Here is a 17,040-nt window from a genome sequence, read left to right as displayed (position 1 = left end):
TTCTCCTGTCTGCTTACTTTGTGCCTTCCAACGCACAATGCAAACTACAGGTAGTGCTGCAGGGCCCACACCCTTTTACTTGCCTTTCAGAGCAGCTCTGGAGCTGTTACAGTGCCCAGCTGCTGCAAGAAATCAGCTTGAATGCTTCAGGGGCTGGGGCATAGCCAACATGAGCCCCACACCGACGGAGGGTGGAGGTGTATAATGCGAACTAAGGGTCATCCAAGCGCCGCAAAAGGCCGCCATGCCCTGCATACCCCTTTTCTCTTTTCATATGCAGATGAGGGTTCCAGCCAACTTTGGCCCACTGCTTGGATGACATCACCGTATGCAAATACATCTTCTGCAGACCTTCCCCCAGGAATGCTTGTACTAGTTGTTGCATTTGGTTTGTTGTTTGGGGTGCTTCAGTATTAGGCAGCCTTCTGCTCTCCCATGTTCATCTGAAAATATGTGTTCTCCCTGCAGTTGTTGTCCCCAGATGAGAGTTCTCTTGTGCTGCCTCAGTTGAATCTCCTTTACTTGACAGAGATGTGCCTGAGCAGCGGCCCTCCCCAGCCCTATCCCAAATCATACTTATTTTGCATAGGAGATACCATGGTCATGAAGATTGTTCTTCCAGGGTGAGGTTCATTCATTGCATTCTGGGTATGCTGACCCCTGTGATTTCCCCAAATGTGGGAAACTCGACTGCATTATTTGTGGTAGTGGGGGACTGTGTTTGTGCTTTCCTCTGGTCAGCTCTGGTAAAAGTCAGATTTCTTTGTCTCAGATCTTCCTCTAGCCTTGTTCTTTTTTTGAGAGTTTCCTTGTGCTGCCTCAGTTGGATTTCCTTCACTTGACAGGGGGGTGCCCGAGCAGCGACCCTCCCCAGCTCTAGCCCAACTCCTACTTACCTGCCAGGTGAGATACTATGATCAGGAAGGTGCTTCTCCCAGGGCAAGGCTCACCCATTGCACTCTGGGTGTGCTGCTCCTACGATTTCCCCAAATGTGGGACACTTGACTACATAATTTGTGTTTCCTCTGGTCGGCTACTCGTATAATTCAGATCTCTTTGTCTCAGGTCTCTCTCCAGCCTAGTTTGCTGTCTGTTTCCACTTCTCTTTTCTTGAGCCCCTGCCCTTGCCCTTGTGCACTCTCCTGACTTCTCCTGTCTGCTTACTTTGTGCCTTCCAACGCACAATGCAAATTACAGGTAGTGCTGCAGGGCCAACACCCTTTTACTTGCCTTACAGAGCAGCTCTGGAGCTGTTACAGTGCCCAGCTGCTGCAAGAAATCAGCTTGAATGCTTCAGGGGCTGGGGCATAGCCAACATGAGCCCCACACCGAAGGAAGGTGGAGGTGTTTAATGCGAACTAAGGGTCATCCAAGCGCCGCAAAAGGCCGCCATGCCCTGCATACCCCTTTTCTCTTTTCATATGCAGATGAGGGTTCCAGCCAACTGTGGCCCACTGCTTGGATGACATCACCGTATGCAAATCCGTCTTCTGCAGACCTTTTCCCAGGAATGCTTGTACTAGTTGTTGCATTTGGTTTGTTGTTTGGGGGTGCTTCAGTATTAGGCAGCCTTCTGCTCTCCCATGTTCATCTGAAAATATGTGTTCTCCCTGCAGTTGTTGTCCCCAGATGAGAGTTCCCTTGTGCTGCCTCAGTTGAATCTCCTTTACTTGACAGAGATGTGCCTGAGCAGCGGCCCTCCCCAGCCCTATCCCAAATCATACTTATTTTGCATAGGAGATACCATTGTCATGAAGATTGTTCTCCCAGGGTGAGGTTCATTCATTGCATTCTGGGTATGCTGACCCCTGTCATTTCCCCAAATGTGGGAAACTCGACTGCATTATTTGTGGTAGTGGGGGACTGTGTTTGTGCTTTCCTCTGGTCAGCTCTGGTAAAAGTCAGATTTCTTTGTCTCAGATCTTCCTCTAGCCTTGTTCTTTTTTCGAGAGTTTCCTTGTGCTGCCTCAGTTGGATCTCCTTCACTTGACAGGGGGGTGCCCGAACAGCGACCCTCCCCAGCTCTAGCCCAACTCCTACTTACCTGCCAGGTGAGATACTATGATCAGGAAGGTGCTTCTCCCAGGGCAAGGCTCACCCAATGCACTCTGGGTGTGCTGCTCCTACGATTTCCCCAAATGTGGGACACTTGATTACATAATTTGTGTTTCCTCTGGTCGGCTCTCGTATAATTCAGATCTCTTTGTCTCAGGTCTCTCTCCAGCCTAGTTTGCTGTCTGTTTCCACTTCTCTTTTCTTGAGCCGCTCCCTTCTATGCCCTTGTGCACTATCCTGACTTCTCCCGTCTGCTTACTTTGTGCCTTCCAACGCACAATGCAAACTACAGGTAGTGCTGCAGGGCCCACACCCTTTTACTTGCTTTACAGAGCAGCTCTGGAGCTGTTACAGTGCCCAGCTGCTGCAAGAAATCAGCTTGAATGCTTCAGGGGCTGGGGCATAGCCAACATGAGCCCCACACCGAAGGAAGGTGGAGGTGTTTAATGCAAACTAGGGGTCATCCAAGCGCCGCAAAAGGCCGCCATGCCCTGCACACCCCTTTTTTATTTTCATATGCAGACGAGGGTTGAAGCCAACTTTGACCCACTGCTTGGATGACATCACCATATGCAAATCCATCTGCTGCAGGCCTTCCCCCAGGAATGCTTGCACTAGTAGTTGCATTTGGTTTGTTGTTTGGGGGTGCTTCAGTGTTAGGCAGCCTTCTGCCCTCCCATGTTCATCTGAAAATATGTGTTCTCCCTGCAGTTGTTGTCCCCAGATGAGAGTTCCCTTGTGTTGCCTCAGTTGAATCTCCTTTACTTGACAGAGATGTGCCTGAGCAGCGGCCCTCCCCAGCCCTATCCCAAATCATACTTATTTTGCATAGGAGATACCATGGTCATGAAGATTGTTCTCCCAGGGTGAGGTTCATTCATTGCACTCTGGGTATGCTGACCCCTGTGATTTCCCCAAATGTGGGAAACTCGACTGCATTATTTGTGGTAGTGGGGGACTGCGTTTGTGCTTTCCTCTGGTCAGCTCTGGTAAAAGTCAGATTTCTTTGTCTCAGATCTTCCTCTAGCCTTGTTCTTCTTTCGAGAGTTCCCTTGTGCTGCCTCAGTTGGATCTCCTTCACTTGACAGGGGGTGCCCGAGCAGCAATCCTCCACAGCTCTAGCCCAACTCCTACTTACCTGCCAGGTGAGATACTATGATGTTCACTGTTAGGGCAATCAGGATGTGGAATTCCCTGCCAGGGAAGGTGGTAATGGCGGACTCTGTAATTGGATTTAAAAAAGGAATGGATACATTTCTGAATGAAAAAGCTATCCAAGGTTATAATACTTAAAATATCAACATGGTTAATCCGGGGGTAACATGAGTTATAGTAGCTAACTAGTCATAAAACATTATTCAGCAAGTATGTAGAATCATCACAACTTAAAACAGGTTGAACACGATGGGCAATTTGCCTCTATTCAACCTCAAAAACTATGTTACTATATGTTACTATATTACTATGTTACTGTAGTATACAGAACACCACAATGTAATGAGAATCCGACAGCGGGATGATGACATTTTCCCTTGTTCAGGTTTTCCGAGTCAGGCGGGAACAACCGAGCCTGCCTCGGACCAGTGTAAACCACATGGAGTTCGTCGGGAATTCGGTTCTCGGAGAACCGAACCCGCTCCTCTCTACCTTATACCCATCAATTTTTTTATTTTCAATCTAAGCCCCTGCAGTTTTCTGTAAGCATCTGCTTCGCTATGATGATCAACAAGTCACAAGGGCAAACGCTCAGGGCTTGAGGCGTAGATCTTAGGACCAGCTGCTACAAGCATGGCAGAGGTGTCACTATCACTGGTGACACCCAGAGAGGTGGCGAAGGAGATTGTAATGCAGTGCGCGCAGATAAGCAGCGCAATGGTAAAAAGGAGGCATGGTTTCATAGGTAGGGGCGTGGCCTGGTGGCCTGAATCTACATTTTGTTGCTCCGGGTGTCCCGGGGGTTGGGGGCTGCACCCGGGGACTAGTGTGTGTGCGGTGCTGGCTCCTGCACAGTGACAGGGCATGGCCACCCAGCATGACGCCTCCATTCTTGACCATGCTGTAATTGCAGTCGCACTGCAGTTCAGCGTGATCATAAAAAATGGTGTAGCCTCCTGCTGGTGCAAACTGTATGTGCGCGCAGGAAGCCGCCACCATTTTTGTGATCACAGCGGCTGAATGTGATGTCATACAGCCGCTGTGACCACGCCCCCTGTGTCTCCTCCGTTGCAGACCCCATTTTGAAGCCTTGCCCCCGCACCGCTCCATCCCTGACTTGGAAATGGAGTGTTGCTGACCCCCCTCTCCCCCCCCCGCCCCGATTGACAGGCAGAGGCGATCGCATTCTCTGCGGGGTGCCGCAGAAAATGCAGGCACATGCGTATGCTGTTAGCAATTTTTGCAGTTGGATCGCTTATTGTGATTGCATTCCAACCTGAATCAGGCCCTATTACCTATCACAATGCGCTGCGGGCAGTACAAAATTGGGTTAATATAGGAGTAAAACTCCCAGACCTGTGCTCCTTAACTGTACCTGGTGGCTAGTGGAGCGGCTGCCCAGTAATCAGTGTCCACGCCATTGCGCACACGGTCCACCCCCTACGGCCACGCTCCCCTTCATCAGCGGCCTCGTGATCCGGAAGGGCGGTGTGTGTGTGACTGACCTTAGGAAGAAACTGGAGCCTCCGCTGCAGTGACCCAGCAACCAGGGCACGGGAGTATACAGCGCCGCTGGGAGTGATGAAGCTGCAGTAAAGATGTCTATTAGACCTAGCCTGCTGCAGCCCTTGTAGATTCTCATAAAACAAGTTCTTCTTTTCTTGTCAAAATTAATAGCTAAGAATAGGCTGCCTGAGGCAGGCCCCTGTTAAGTGGCCTGCTACTGAAGGCACCAACTACAAACTGAGCTCCCTGTTCATGGAAGCGGGGTTATAGAGGAGGATGCGCTGAGCATCTTGGGAACAGTCAAAAGCTTTGAGCCGGTTGGTGCCTCAGATCAAGATCCTACTCTACACCCCAATGTGAATCCTTGTGGAGTCCAGTGTACCCCACAGAAGAAATTAATGTGTCACACCCATTGGCAGCAACCTTAGAATAGCTGCTGACGGGCACAATTGAGAAAGGAAGGGGGGGGGGGGGACATTTGAATCCAGCACATAGATGCAATTCAAATATGTAATTTGTACCTTCCTATTTTAAAATATAATGGATGAACCTCACCCTGTGAGAACAATCTTCATGATCAAGAGATCTCATATGCAAAATAAGTATGAGTTGGGATAGGGCTGGGGAGGGTGGCTGCTCGGGCAGCCCCTCCCCCGTCAAGTTAAGGAGATTCAACTGAGGACGCACAAGGGAACTCTCGTCTGGGGACAACAACTGCAGGGAGACCACATCTGTTCAGATGAACATGGGAGGGTGGAAGGCTGCCTAATATTGAAGCACCATCAAATATCAAACCATATGCAACAACTAGTACAAGCATTCCTGGGGGAAGGTCTGCAGAAGACGGATTTGCATACGGTGATGTCATCCAAGATGTGGGCCAAAGTTGGCTGGAACCCTCATCTGCATATGAAAAGAGAAAAGGGGCATGCAGGGCATGGCGGCCTTTTGCGGTGCTTGGATGACCCCTAGTTCGCATTAAACACCCCCACCCTCCTTTGGTGTGGGGCTCATGTTGGCCATGCCCCATCCCCTGAAGCATTCAAGCTGATTTCTTGCAGCAGCTGGGCACTGTAACAGCTCCAGAGCTGTTCTGTAAGGCAAGTAAAAGGGTGTGGGCCCTGCAGCACCACCTGTAGTTCGCATTGTGCGTTGGAAGGCACAAAGTAAGCAGACGGGAGGAGAAGTCAGGATAGTGCGCAAGGGCATCCTTTTCTCTTAGTCCGTAGAGGATGCTGGGGTCACATTAAGAACCATGGGGTATAGACGGGATCCGCAAGAGACATGGGCACTTTAAGACTTTCAAAGGGTGTGAACTGGCTCCTCCCTCTATGCCCCTCCTCCAGACTCCAGTTATAGGAACTGTGCCCAGGGAGACGGACATTTCGAGGAAAGGATTTATTGTTAAACTAAGGTGAGCATCTTACCAGCTCACACCTTAAGCATGCCGCAGAACGTGGCATTCAACAGAACACAAGCCAACGGCATGAACAATTGCAGCAAAAAGCTGACCAGAACCATAACATAACATGTGTATAACCACAAGTAATAACTGCAGACACAGTATGGACTGGGACGGGTGCCCAGCATCCTCTACGGACTAAGAGAAAAGGATTTACCGGTAGGTATTAAAATCCTATTTTCTCATACGACCTAGAGGATGCTGGGGTCACATTAAGAACCATGGGGTTATACCAAAGCTCTTGAACGGGTGGGAGAGTGCGTACGACTCTGCAGTCGAATGACCCAACTTGAGGTTATCATCAGCCAAGGTATCAAACTTGTAAAACTTAGCAAAAGTGTTTACTAAATAGCTGCTCGGCAAAGTTGCAATGCCGAGACTCCCCGACCAGCTGCCCAGGATGAACCCACCTTTCTAGTAGAATGGGTCTTCACCTAATTCAGTAACGGCAATCCTGCCATGGAATGAGCATGCTGAATCTTACCACAGATCCAGCGCATAATGGTCTACATGGAAGCAGGACACCCAATCCTGTTGGGAGCATACAGGACAAACAGAGCCTCTGTTTTCCTAATCTGAACCGTTCTGGTGACATAAATTTTCAAAGTTCTGACCACAGCCAGAGACTTTGACTCAACGAAGGTGTCAGTGGCCAAAGGCACCATGTGGAAAGATGAACCACCTTCGGCAGAAATTGTTGACGTGTCCTCAATTCTGCTCTATCTTCATGAAAGATCAAATAAAGGCTCTTGTGATACTGCATGGTTTGTACTGTTTTCCATGTGCTCCCAGATCTTTCAAGCAAGTAGCATGGTCACGAAAGTTCTGTTTGAAAAGAAACAACATTTACTGTCATTGTTATAGAATTTGGGAGAAAAAACAAGAAGAAATCTGCACTGTTGACGCACTGGACAGAATGAATGAATCATAAAATATAACCTTTATTAAGTATGTATTAAAATTGGATAAATATTAATATTATTATCCCAAACTGCAGTGAAACATAAAGGTTAAAATCACAGAACTAACATACATGTGCATAAGAAGAATAAAGAGATGTGAAAAAAAGGTTTAAAAAGCGTGTCCGTGTGTGATTATTTTTGAAGGCACAACCCTGGCGGGGTTGTTTATATAGATATATATGTTGCTAATAATCACTTTCTAGCGTAATGTTATTAAATAGCTGTTAGTATCTATGTCGTCAGGTACCACTGGGTCGTATCTTATATACTCCCTTCACTCAATAGGGGTTACCTCCCGGGAAGCCATCCCCATTGGGAATGAAAATTTTAAAGCCTACTGTTAGTGCTTCATCTACACGTTATAGCCCTGAATTTTCCAATGCCTAGCTCTTTGCAAAAGAGAGATATCGGCAAGGAAAAGCTGTATTGTACCTTTGCATTTTTCTCCCAAACGAAAGACACTAGAATGAGAATTTTAAAGCCTCCTGTTAGTGCTTCATCTACACGTTATAGCCCTGAATTTTCCAATGCCTATTTCTTTGCAAAAGAGAGATATCGGCAAGGAAAAGCTTTATTGTACCTTTGCATTTTTCTCCCAAACGAAGGACACTAGAATGAAAATTTTAAAGCCTCCTATTAGTGCTTCATCTACACGTTATAGCCCTGAATTTTCCAATGCCTATTTCTTTGCAAAAGAGAGATATCGGCAAGGAAAAGCTGTATTGTACCTTTGCATTTTTCTCCCAAACGAAGGACACTAGAATGAAAATTTTAAAGCCTCCTGTTAGTGCTTCATCTACACGTTATAGCCCAGAATTTTCCAATGCCTATCTCTTTGCAAAAGAGAGATATCGGCAAGGAAAAGCTGTATTGTACCTTTGCATTTTTCTCCCAAACGAAAGACACTAGAATGAAAATTTTAAAGCCTCCTGTTAGTGCTTCATCTACACGTTATAGCCCTGAATTTTCCAATGCCTATCTCTTTGCAAAAGAGAGATATCGGCAAGGAAAAGCTGTATTGTACCTTTGCATTTTTCTACCAAACGAAGGACACTAGAATGAAAATTTAAAAGCCTCCTGTTAGTGCTTCATCTACACGGTATAGCCCTGAATTTTCCAATGCCTAGCTCTTTGCAAAAGAGAGATATTGGCAAGGAAAAGCTGTATTGTACTTTTGCATTTTTCTCCCAAACGAAGGACACTAGAATGAAAATTTTAAAGCCTCCTGTTAGTGCTTCATCTACACGTTATAGCCCTGCATTTTCCAATGCCTATCTCTTTGCAAAAGAGAGATATCGGCAAGGAAAAGCAGCATTGTACCTTTGCATTTTTCTCCCAAACGAAAGACACTAGAATGAAAATTGTAAAGCCTCCTGTTAGTGCTTCATCTACACGTTATAGCCCTGCATTTTCCAATGCCTAGCTCTTTGCAAAAGAGAGATATTGGCAAGGAAAAGCTGTATTGTACCTTTGCATTTTTCTCCCAAACGAAAGACACTAGAATGAAAATTTTAAAGCCTCCTGTTAGTGCTTCATCTACACGTTATAGCCCTGAATTTTCCAATGCTTATCTCTTTGCAAAAGAGAGATATCGGCAAGGAAAAGCAGCATTGTACTTTTGCATTTTTCTCCCAAACGAAAGACACTAGAATGAAAATTTTAAAGCCTCCTGTTAGTCCTTCATCTACACGTTATAGCCCTGAATTTTCCAATGCCTAGCTCTTTGCAAAAGAGAGATATTGGCAAGGAAAAGCTGTATTGTACCTTTGCATTTTTCTCCCAAACGAAGGACACTAGATTGAAAATTTTTAAGCCTCCTATTAGTGCTTCATCTACACGTTATAGCCCTGAATTTTCCAATGCCTAGCTCTTTGCAAAAGAGAGATATCGGCAAGGAAAAGCGGTATTGTACCTTTGCATTTTTCTCCCAAACGAAATACACTAGAATGAAAATTTTAAAGCCTCCTGTTAGTGCTTCATCTACACGTTATAGCCCTGAATTTTCCAATGCCTATCTCTTTGCAAAAGAGAGATATCGGCAAGGAAAAGCTGTATTGCAGGGCCGGCTCCAGGCCTACTAGCACCCTGAGCGAGAAAATGTAAAAGTGCCCCCCCCCATGCGCGCGCCGAAGGCGCGCGCGCGTTCCTGGAAAAGTGGGTGTGGCCTCTGGAAAAGTGGGCGTGGCATCGTAACTTCATATCATCAAACTATAAACATATTTTCACACAATTAGCAGCCTTACACATAGCCACAGTAGTGTTCCTTACACACAATGTCTCCAGTATAGTGCCAGATACACATAATGTGCAGTGCCAGCTACACATGACATGCAGCGCAGCAGTGCCAGCTACACATGACATGCCCCGCAGCAGTGCCAGCTACACATGACATGCCCCGCAGCAGTGCCAGCTACACATGACATGCCCCGCAGCAGTGCCAGCTACACATGACATGCCCCGCACCAGTGCCAGCTACACATGACATGCCCCGCAGCAGTGCCAGCTACACATGACATGCCCCGCAGCAGTGCCAGCTACACATGATAGTGTTCACTTTTTAGGGCATGGTGCTGATCACAGGGAGGGCACATTTTTAAGTTAGGAGGGCAAAATGATGTACATACTGCTTGTTGTTCTCATACCTATATGTGAAAGCATGGACAGTGCGCGCCGAAGGCGCGCAGCAAAAATTAAGGGGAGTTACTTCGTGGGGAAGGTACGTGGCCACATAATAGTGGCAATTTGCATTACACCACACAGTAGTGCAGCTAATACACACTGCACCAGGTAGAACCTCCTATACACTTTGCGCCAGGCACAGCACTGAGACACATTGCCTAGCCACAGACGCCTAGCGGGAACACTACATGACATGCTCCCCAGCAGTGCCAGCTACACGTGACATGCCCCCCAGCAGTGCCAGCTACACGTGACATGCTCCCCAGCAGTGCCAGCTACACGCGACATGCTCCCCAGCAGTGCCAGCTACACGCGACATGCTCCCCAGCAGTGCCAGCTACACGCGACATGCTCCCCAGCAGTGCCAGCTACACGCGACATGCTCCCCAGCAGTGCCAGCTACACGCGACATGCTCCCCAGCAGTGCCAGCTACACGTGACATGCCCCCCCCAGCAGTGCCAGCTACACGTGACATGCCCCCCAGCAGTGCCAGCTACATAAATGGCCACACAGTGCCAGATATGCACCCACAGTGCCATATATAAAAATGCCCCCACAGTGCCAGATATGCCCCCAAAGGGCCAGATACATAAATGCCCCCAGTGCCAGATACATAAATGCCCACACATTGCCAGATGCATAAATGCCCCCAGTGCCAGATGCATAAGTGCCCACACAGTGCCAGATGCATTATTGCCCCTCACAGTGTCAGATACATTAATGCCCCCAGTGCCAGATATGCCCCCACAGTGCCAGATACATTAATGCCCCCAGTGCCAGATATGTCCCCACAGTACCAGATAAATAAATGCCCCCCACAGTGCCAGATAAATAAATGCCCCCACAGTGCCAGATAAATAAATGCCCCCAGTGCCAGATAAATAAGTGCCCCCACAGTGCAGATATACCCCCACAGTGCCAGATACATAAATACCCCCACAGTGCCGATATGCCCTCCCAGTGCCAGATACAGAAATGCCCCCACAGTGCCAGATACATACATGCCCCCACAGTGCAGATACATAAATGCCCCCACAGCGCAGATACATAAATGCCCCCACAGTGCAGATATGCCCCCACAGTGCCAGAAATGCCCCCACAGTGCCAGATAAATGCCCCCACAGTGCCAGATAAATAAATGCCCCCAGTGCCAGATAAATAAGTGCCCCCACAGTGCCAGATAAATAAATGCCCCCAGTGCCAGATAAATGAATGCCCCCCAGTGCCAGATAAATAAGTGCCCCCACAGTGCAGATATACCCCCACAGTGCCAGATACATAAATACCCCCACAGTGCCGATATGCCCCCCCAGTGCCAGATAAATAAATGCCCCCACAGTGCCAGATAAATAAATGCCCCCAGTGCCAGATAAATAAATGCCCCCAGTGCCAGATAAATAAGTGCCCCCACAGTGCAGATATACCCCCCCAGTGCCAGATACAGAAATGCCCCCACAGTGCCAGATACATACATGCCCCCACAGTGCCAGATACAGTAATGCCCCCTCACAGTGCACAGATAAATGTCCCCCCCCCCCCCCACAGTGCCAGATAAATGAATGCCCCCCAGTGCCCCCACAGTGCCAGATAAATGCCCCCCACAGTGCCACATGTGCCCCCAGTACCTGCTGTGCCGAGGCCGAGGGAGGGTGAGTGCTGCCGAGGGAGGGTGAGTGCTGCTGTGCGCGCCCGCTGTCTGTGCGGCGCCGGTGTCTGACATCAGTGCCAGCCGGGACTCGGAGGACAGCAGGGGAGATCAGGGCCGGCTCCAGGCTCCGACATGGCGGCGCCAGCGCACGGCGCCCATTAAGGGTGGCGCCCTGCGCGGCCGCTCGAGTCGAACATGCCTCGAGCCGGCCCTGCTGTATTGTACCTTTGCATTTTTCTCCCAAAAGAAGGACACTAGAATGAAAATTTTAAAGCCTCCTATTAGTGCTTCATCTACACGTTATAGCCCTGAATTTACCAATGCCTATCTCTTTGCAAAAGAGAGATATCGGCAAGGAAAAGCTGTATTGTACCTTTGCAGTTTTCTCCCAAACGAAGGACACTAGAATGAAAATTTTAAAGCCTCCTGTTAGTGCTTCATCTACACGTTATAGCCCTGAATTTTCCAATGCCTATCTCTTTGCAAAAGAGAGATATCGGCAAGGAAAAGCTGTATTGTACCTTTGCATTTTTCTCCCAAACGAAAGACACTAGAATGAAAATTTTAAAGCCTCCTATTAGTGCTTCATCTACACGTTATAGCCCTGAATTTACCAATGCCTATCTCTTTGCAAAAGAGAGATATCGGCAAGGAAAAGCTGTATTGTACCTTTGAATTTTTCTCCCAAACGAAAGACACTAGAATGAAAATTTTAAAGCCTCCTGTTAGTGCTTCATCTACACGTTATAGCCCTGAATTTTCCAATGCCTATCTCTTTGCAAAAGAGAGATATCGGCAAGGAAATGCTGTATTGTACCTTTGCATTTTTCTCCCAAACGAAAGACACTAGAATGAAAATTTTAAAGCCTCCTGTTAGTGCTTCATCTACACGTTATAGCCCTGAATTTTCCAATGCTTATCTCTTTGCAAAAGAGAGATATTGGCAAGGAAAAGCAGCATTGTACTTTTGCATTTTTCTCCCAAACGAAAGACACTAGAATGAAAATTTTAAAGCCTCCTGTTAGTGCTTCATCTACACGTTATAGCCCTGAATTTTCCAATGCCTAGCTCTTTGCAAAAGAGAGATATTGGCAAGGAAAAGCTGTCTTGTACCTTTGCATTTTTCTCCCAAACGAAGGACACTAGATTGAACATTTTAAAGCCTCCTATTAGTGCTTCATCTACACGTTATAGACCTGAATTTTCCAATGCCTAGCTCTTTGCAAAAGAGAGATATCGGCAAGGAAAAGCGGTATTGTACCTTTGCATTTTTCTCCCAAACGAAATACACTAGAATGAAAATTTTAAAGCCTCCTGTTAGTGCTTCATCTACACGTTATAGCCCTGAATTTTCCAATGCCTATCTCTTTGCAAAAGAGAGATATCGGCAAGGAAAAGCTGTATTGTACCTTTGCATTTTTCTCCCAAACGAAGGACACTAGAATGAAAATTTTAAAGCCTCCTATTAGTGCTTCATCTACACGTTATAGCCCTGAATTTACCAATGCCTATCTCTTTGCAAAAGAGAGATATCGGCAAGGAAAAGCTGTATTGTACCTTTGCAGTTTTCTCCCAAACGAAGGACACTAGAATAAAAATTTTAAAGCCTCCTGTTAGTGCTTCATCTACACGTTATAGCCCTGAATTTTCCAATGCCTATCTCTTTGCAAAAGAGAGATATCGGCAAGGAAAAGCTGTATTGTACCTTTGCATTTTTCTCCCAAACGAAAGACACTAGAATGAAAATTTTAAAGCCTCCTATTAGTGCTTCATCTACACGTTATAGCCCTGAATTTACCAATGCCTATCTCTTTGCAAAAGAGAGATATCGGCAAGGAAAAGCTGTATTGTACCTTTGCATTTTTCTCCCAAACGAAAGACACTAGAATGAAAACTTTAAAGCCTCCTGTTAGTGCTTCATCTACACGTTATAGCCCTGAACTTTCCAATGCCTATCTCTTTGCAAAAGAGAGATATCGGCAAGGAAATGCTGTATTGTACCTTTGCATTTTTCTCCCAAACGAAAGACACTAGAATGAAAATTTTAAAGCCTCTTGTTAGTGCTTCATCTACACGTTATAGCCCTGCATTTTCCAATGCCTATCTCTTTGCAAAAGAGAGATATCGGCAAGGAAAAGCTGCATTGTACCTGTGCATTTTTCTCCCAAACGAAAGACACTAGAATGAAAATTTTAAAGCCTACTGTTAGTGCTTCATCTACACGTTAATGCCCTGAATTTTCCAATGCCTAGCTCTTTGCAAAAGAGAGATATCGGCAAGGAAAAGCTGTATTGTACCTTTGCATTTTTCTCCCAAACGAAGGACACTAGAATGAAAATTTTAAAGCCTCCTATTAGTGCTTCATCTACACGTTATAGCCCTGAATTTTCCAATGCCTATCTCTTTGCAAAAGAGAGATATCGGCAAGGAAAAGCTGTATTGTACCTTTGCATTTTTCTCCCAAACGAAGGACACTAGAATGAAAATTTTAAAGCCTCCTGTTAGTGCTTCATCTACACGTTATAGCCCAGAATTTTCCAATGCCTATCTCTTTGCAAAAGAGAGATATCGGCAAGGAAAAGCTGTCTTGTACCTTTGCATTTTTCTCCCAAACGAAGGACACTAGAAAGAAAATTTTAAAGCCTCCTGTTAGGCCATCATCTACACGACATAGCCCTGAATTTTCCAATGCGTAGCTCTTTGCAAAAGAGAGATATTGGCAAGGAAAAGCTGTCTTGTACCTTTGCATTTTTCTCCCAAACGAAGGACACTAGAAAGAAAATTTTAAAGCCTCCTGTTAGGCCATCATCTACACGACATAGCCCTGAATTTTCCAATGCGCAGCTCTTTGCAAAAGAGAGATATTGGCAAGGAAAAGCTGTCTTGTACCATTGCATTTTTCTCCCAAACGAAGGACACTAGAAAGAAAATTTTAAAGCCTCCTGTTAGGCCATCATCTACACGACATAGCCCTGAATTTTCCAATGCGTAGCTCTTTGCAAAAGAGAGATATTGGCAAGGAAAAGCTGTCTTGTACCTTTGCATTTTTCTCCCAAACGAAGGACACTAGAAAGAAAATTTTAAAGCCTCCTGTTAGGCCATCATCTACACGACATAGCCCTGAATTTTCCAATCCGTAGCTCTTTGCAAAAGAGAGATATTGGCAAGGAAAAGCTGTATTGTACCTTTGCATTTTTCTCCCAAACGAAAGACACTAGAATGAAAATTTTAAAGCCTCCTGTTAGTGCTTCATCTACACGTTATAGCCCTGAATTTTCCAATGCCTATCTCTTTGCAAAAGAGAGATATCGGCAAGGAAAAGCTGTATTGTACCTTTGCATTTTTCTCCCAAACGAAAGACACTAGAATGAAAATTTTAAAGCCTCCTGTTAGTGCTTCATCTACACGTTATAGCCCTGCATTTTCCAATGCCTATCTCTTTGCAAAAGAGAGATATCGGCAAGGAAAAGCAGCATTGTACTTTTGCATTTTTCTCCCAAACGAAAGACACTAGAATGAAAATTTTAAAGCCTCCTGTTAGGCCATCATCTACACGACATAGCCCTGAATTTTCCAATGCGCAGCTCTTTGCAAAAGAGAGATATTGGCAAGGAAAAGCTGTCTTGTACCTTTACATTTTTCTCCCAAACGAAGGTCACTAGAAAGAAAATTTTAAAGCCTCCTGTTAGGCCATAATCTACACGACATAGCCCTGAATTTTCCAATGCGCAGCTCTTTGCAAAAGAGAGATATTGGCAAGGAAAAGCTGTCTTGTACCATTGCATTTTTCTCCCAAATGAAGGACACTAGAAAGAAAATTTTAAAGCCTCCTGTTAGGCCATCATCTACACGACATAGCCCTGAATTTTCCAATGCGCAGCTCTTTGCAAAAGAGAGATATTGGCAAGGAAAAGCTGTCTTGTACCTTTGCATTATTCTCCCAAACGAAGGTCACTAGAAAGAAAATTTTAAAGCCTCCTGTTAGGCCGTCATCTACACGACATAGCCCTGAATTTTCCAATGAGTAGCTCTTTGCAAAAGAGAGATATTGGCAAGGAAAAGCTGTCTTGTACCTTTGCATTTTTCTCCCAAACGAAGGACACTAGAAAGAAAATTTTAAAGCCTCCTGTTAGGCCATCATCTACACGACATAGCCCTGAATTTTCCAATGCGCAGCTCTTTGCAAAAGAGAGATATTGGCAAGGAAAAGCTGTCTTGTACCATTGCATTTTTCTCCCAAACGAAGGACACTAGAAAGAAAATTTTAAAGCCTCCTGTTAGGCCATCATCTACACGACATAGCCCTGAATTTTCCAATGCGCAGCTCTTTGCAAAAGAGAGATATTGGCAAGGAAAAGCTGTCTTGTACCTTTGCATTTTTCTCCCAAACGAAGGTCACTAGAAAGAAAATTTTAAAGCCTCCTGTTAGGCCATCATCTACACGACATAGCCCTGAATTTTCCAATGAGTAGCTCTTTGCAAAAGAGAGATATTGGCAAGGAAAAGCTGTCTTGTACCTTTGCATTTTTCTCCCAAACGAAGGACACTAGAAAGAAAATTTTAAAGCCTCCTGTTAGGCCATCATCTACACGACATAGCCCTGCATTTTCCAATGCGCAGCTCTTTGCAAAAGAGAGATATTGGCAAGGAAAAGCTGTCATGTACCATTGCAGTTTTCTCCCAAACGAAGGACACTAGAAAGAACATTTTAAAGCCTCCTGTTAGGCCATCATCTACACGACATAGCCCTGAATTTTCCAATGCGCAGCTCTTTGCAAAAGAGAGATATTGGCAAGGAAAAGCTGTCTTGTACCTTTGCATTTTTCTCCCAAACGAAGGACACTAGAAAGAAAATTTTAAAGCCTCCTGTTAGGCCATCATCTACACGACATAGCCCTGAATTTTCCAATGCGCAGCTCTTTGCAAAAGAGAGATATTGGCAAGGAAAAGCTGTCTTGTACCATTGCATTTTTCTCCCAAACGAAGGACACTAGAAAGAAAATTTTAAAGCCTCCTGTTAGGCCATCATCTACACGACATAGCCCTGAATTTTCCAATGCGTAGCTCTTTGCAAAAGAGAGATATTGGCAAGGAAAAGCTGTCTTGTACCTTTGCATTTTTCTCCCAAACGAAGGACACTAGAAAGAAAATTTTAAAGCCTCCTGTTAGGCCATCATCTACACGACATAGCCCTGAATTTTCCAATGCGCAGCTCTTTGCAAAAGAGAGATATTGGCAAGGAAAAGCTGTCTTGTACCATTGCATTTTTCTCCCAAACGAAGGACACTAGAAAGAACATTTTAAAGCCTCCTGTTAGGCCATCATCTACACGACATAGCCCTGAATTTTCCAATGCGCAGCTCTTTGCAAAAGAGAGATATTGGCAAGGAAAAGCTGTCTTGTACCTTTGCATTTTTCTCCCAAACGAAGGTCACTAGAAAGAAAATTTTAAAGCCTCCTGTTAGGCCATCATCTACACGACATAGCCCTGAATTTTCCAATGCGTAGCTCTTTGCAAAATAGAGATATTGGCAAGGAAAAGCTGTCTTGTACCTTTGCATTTTTCTCCCAA

The 17,040-nt window shown here is 45.7% G+C and overlaps 5 non-coding genes across 5 annotated transcripts; all 5 read left to right on the top strand.

The window, feature by feature from the left end:
- Positions 1–572: 572 nt before the first annotated feature.
- On the top strand, positions 573–736 carry LOC135019685 (U1 spliceosomal RNA). The gene has a single exon (XR_010217207.1). It is a non-coding gene; the product is annotated as a U1 spliceosomal RNA (small nuclear RNA).
- A 152-nt stretch (positions 737–888) lies between these two features.
- LOC135019847 (U1 spliceosomal RNA) lies at positions 889–1,052 on the top strand. Its single transcript, XR_010217355.1, has one exon. It is a non-coding gene; the product is annotated as a U1 spliceosomal RNA (small nuclear RNA).
- A 668-nt stretch (positions 1,053–1,720) lies between these two features.
- LOC135019729 (U1 spliceosomal RNA) lies at positions 1,721–1,884 on the top strand. Its single transcript, XR_010217249.1, has one exon. It is a non-coding gene; the product is annotated as a U1 spliceosomal RNA (small nuclear RNA).
- Positions 1,885–2,036: 152 nt separating this feature from the next.
- LOC135019893 (U1 spliceosomal RNA) lies at positions 2,037–2,199 on the top strand. The gene has a single exon (XR_010217392.1). It is a non-coding gene; the product is annotated as a U1 spliceosomal RNA (small nuclear RNA).
- Positions 2,200–2,870: 671 nt separating this feature from the next.
- LOC135019996 (U1 spliceosomal RNA) lies at positions 2,871–3,034 on the top strand. Its single transcript, XR_010217488.1, has one exon. It is a non-coding gene; the product is annotated as a U1 spliceosomal RNA (small nuclear RNA).
- Positions 3,035–17,040: the final 14,006 nt, after the last annotated feature.

The sequence above is a fragment of the Pseudophryne corroboree genome, unplaced genomic scaffold (genome assembly GCF_028390025.1).
Source record: "Pseudophryne corroboree isolate aPseCor3 unplaced genomic scaffold, aPseCor3.hap2 scaffold_337, whole genome shotgun sequence".
NCBI classification, from domain to species: Eukaryota; Metazoa; Chordata; class Amphibia; order Anura; family Myobatrachidae; genus Pseudophryne; species Pseudophryne corroboree.
Note: the sequence above shows the minus strand (reverse complement) of the source record. Positions and strands in the feature narration are given on the sequence as shown.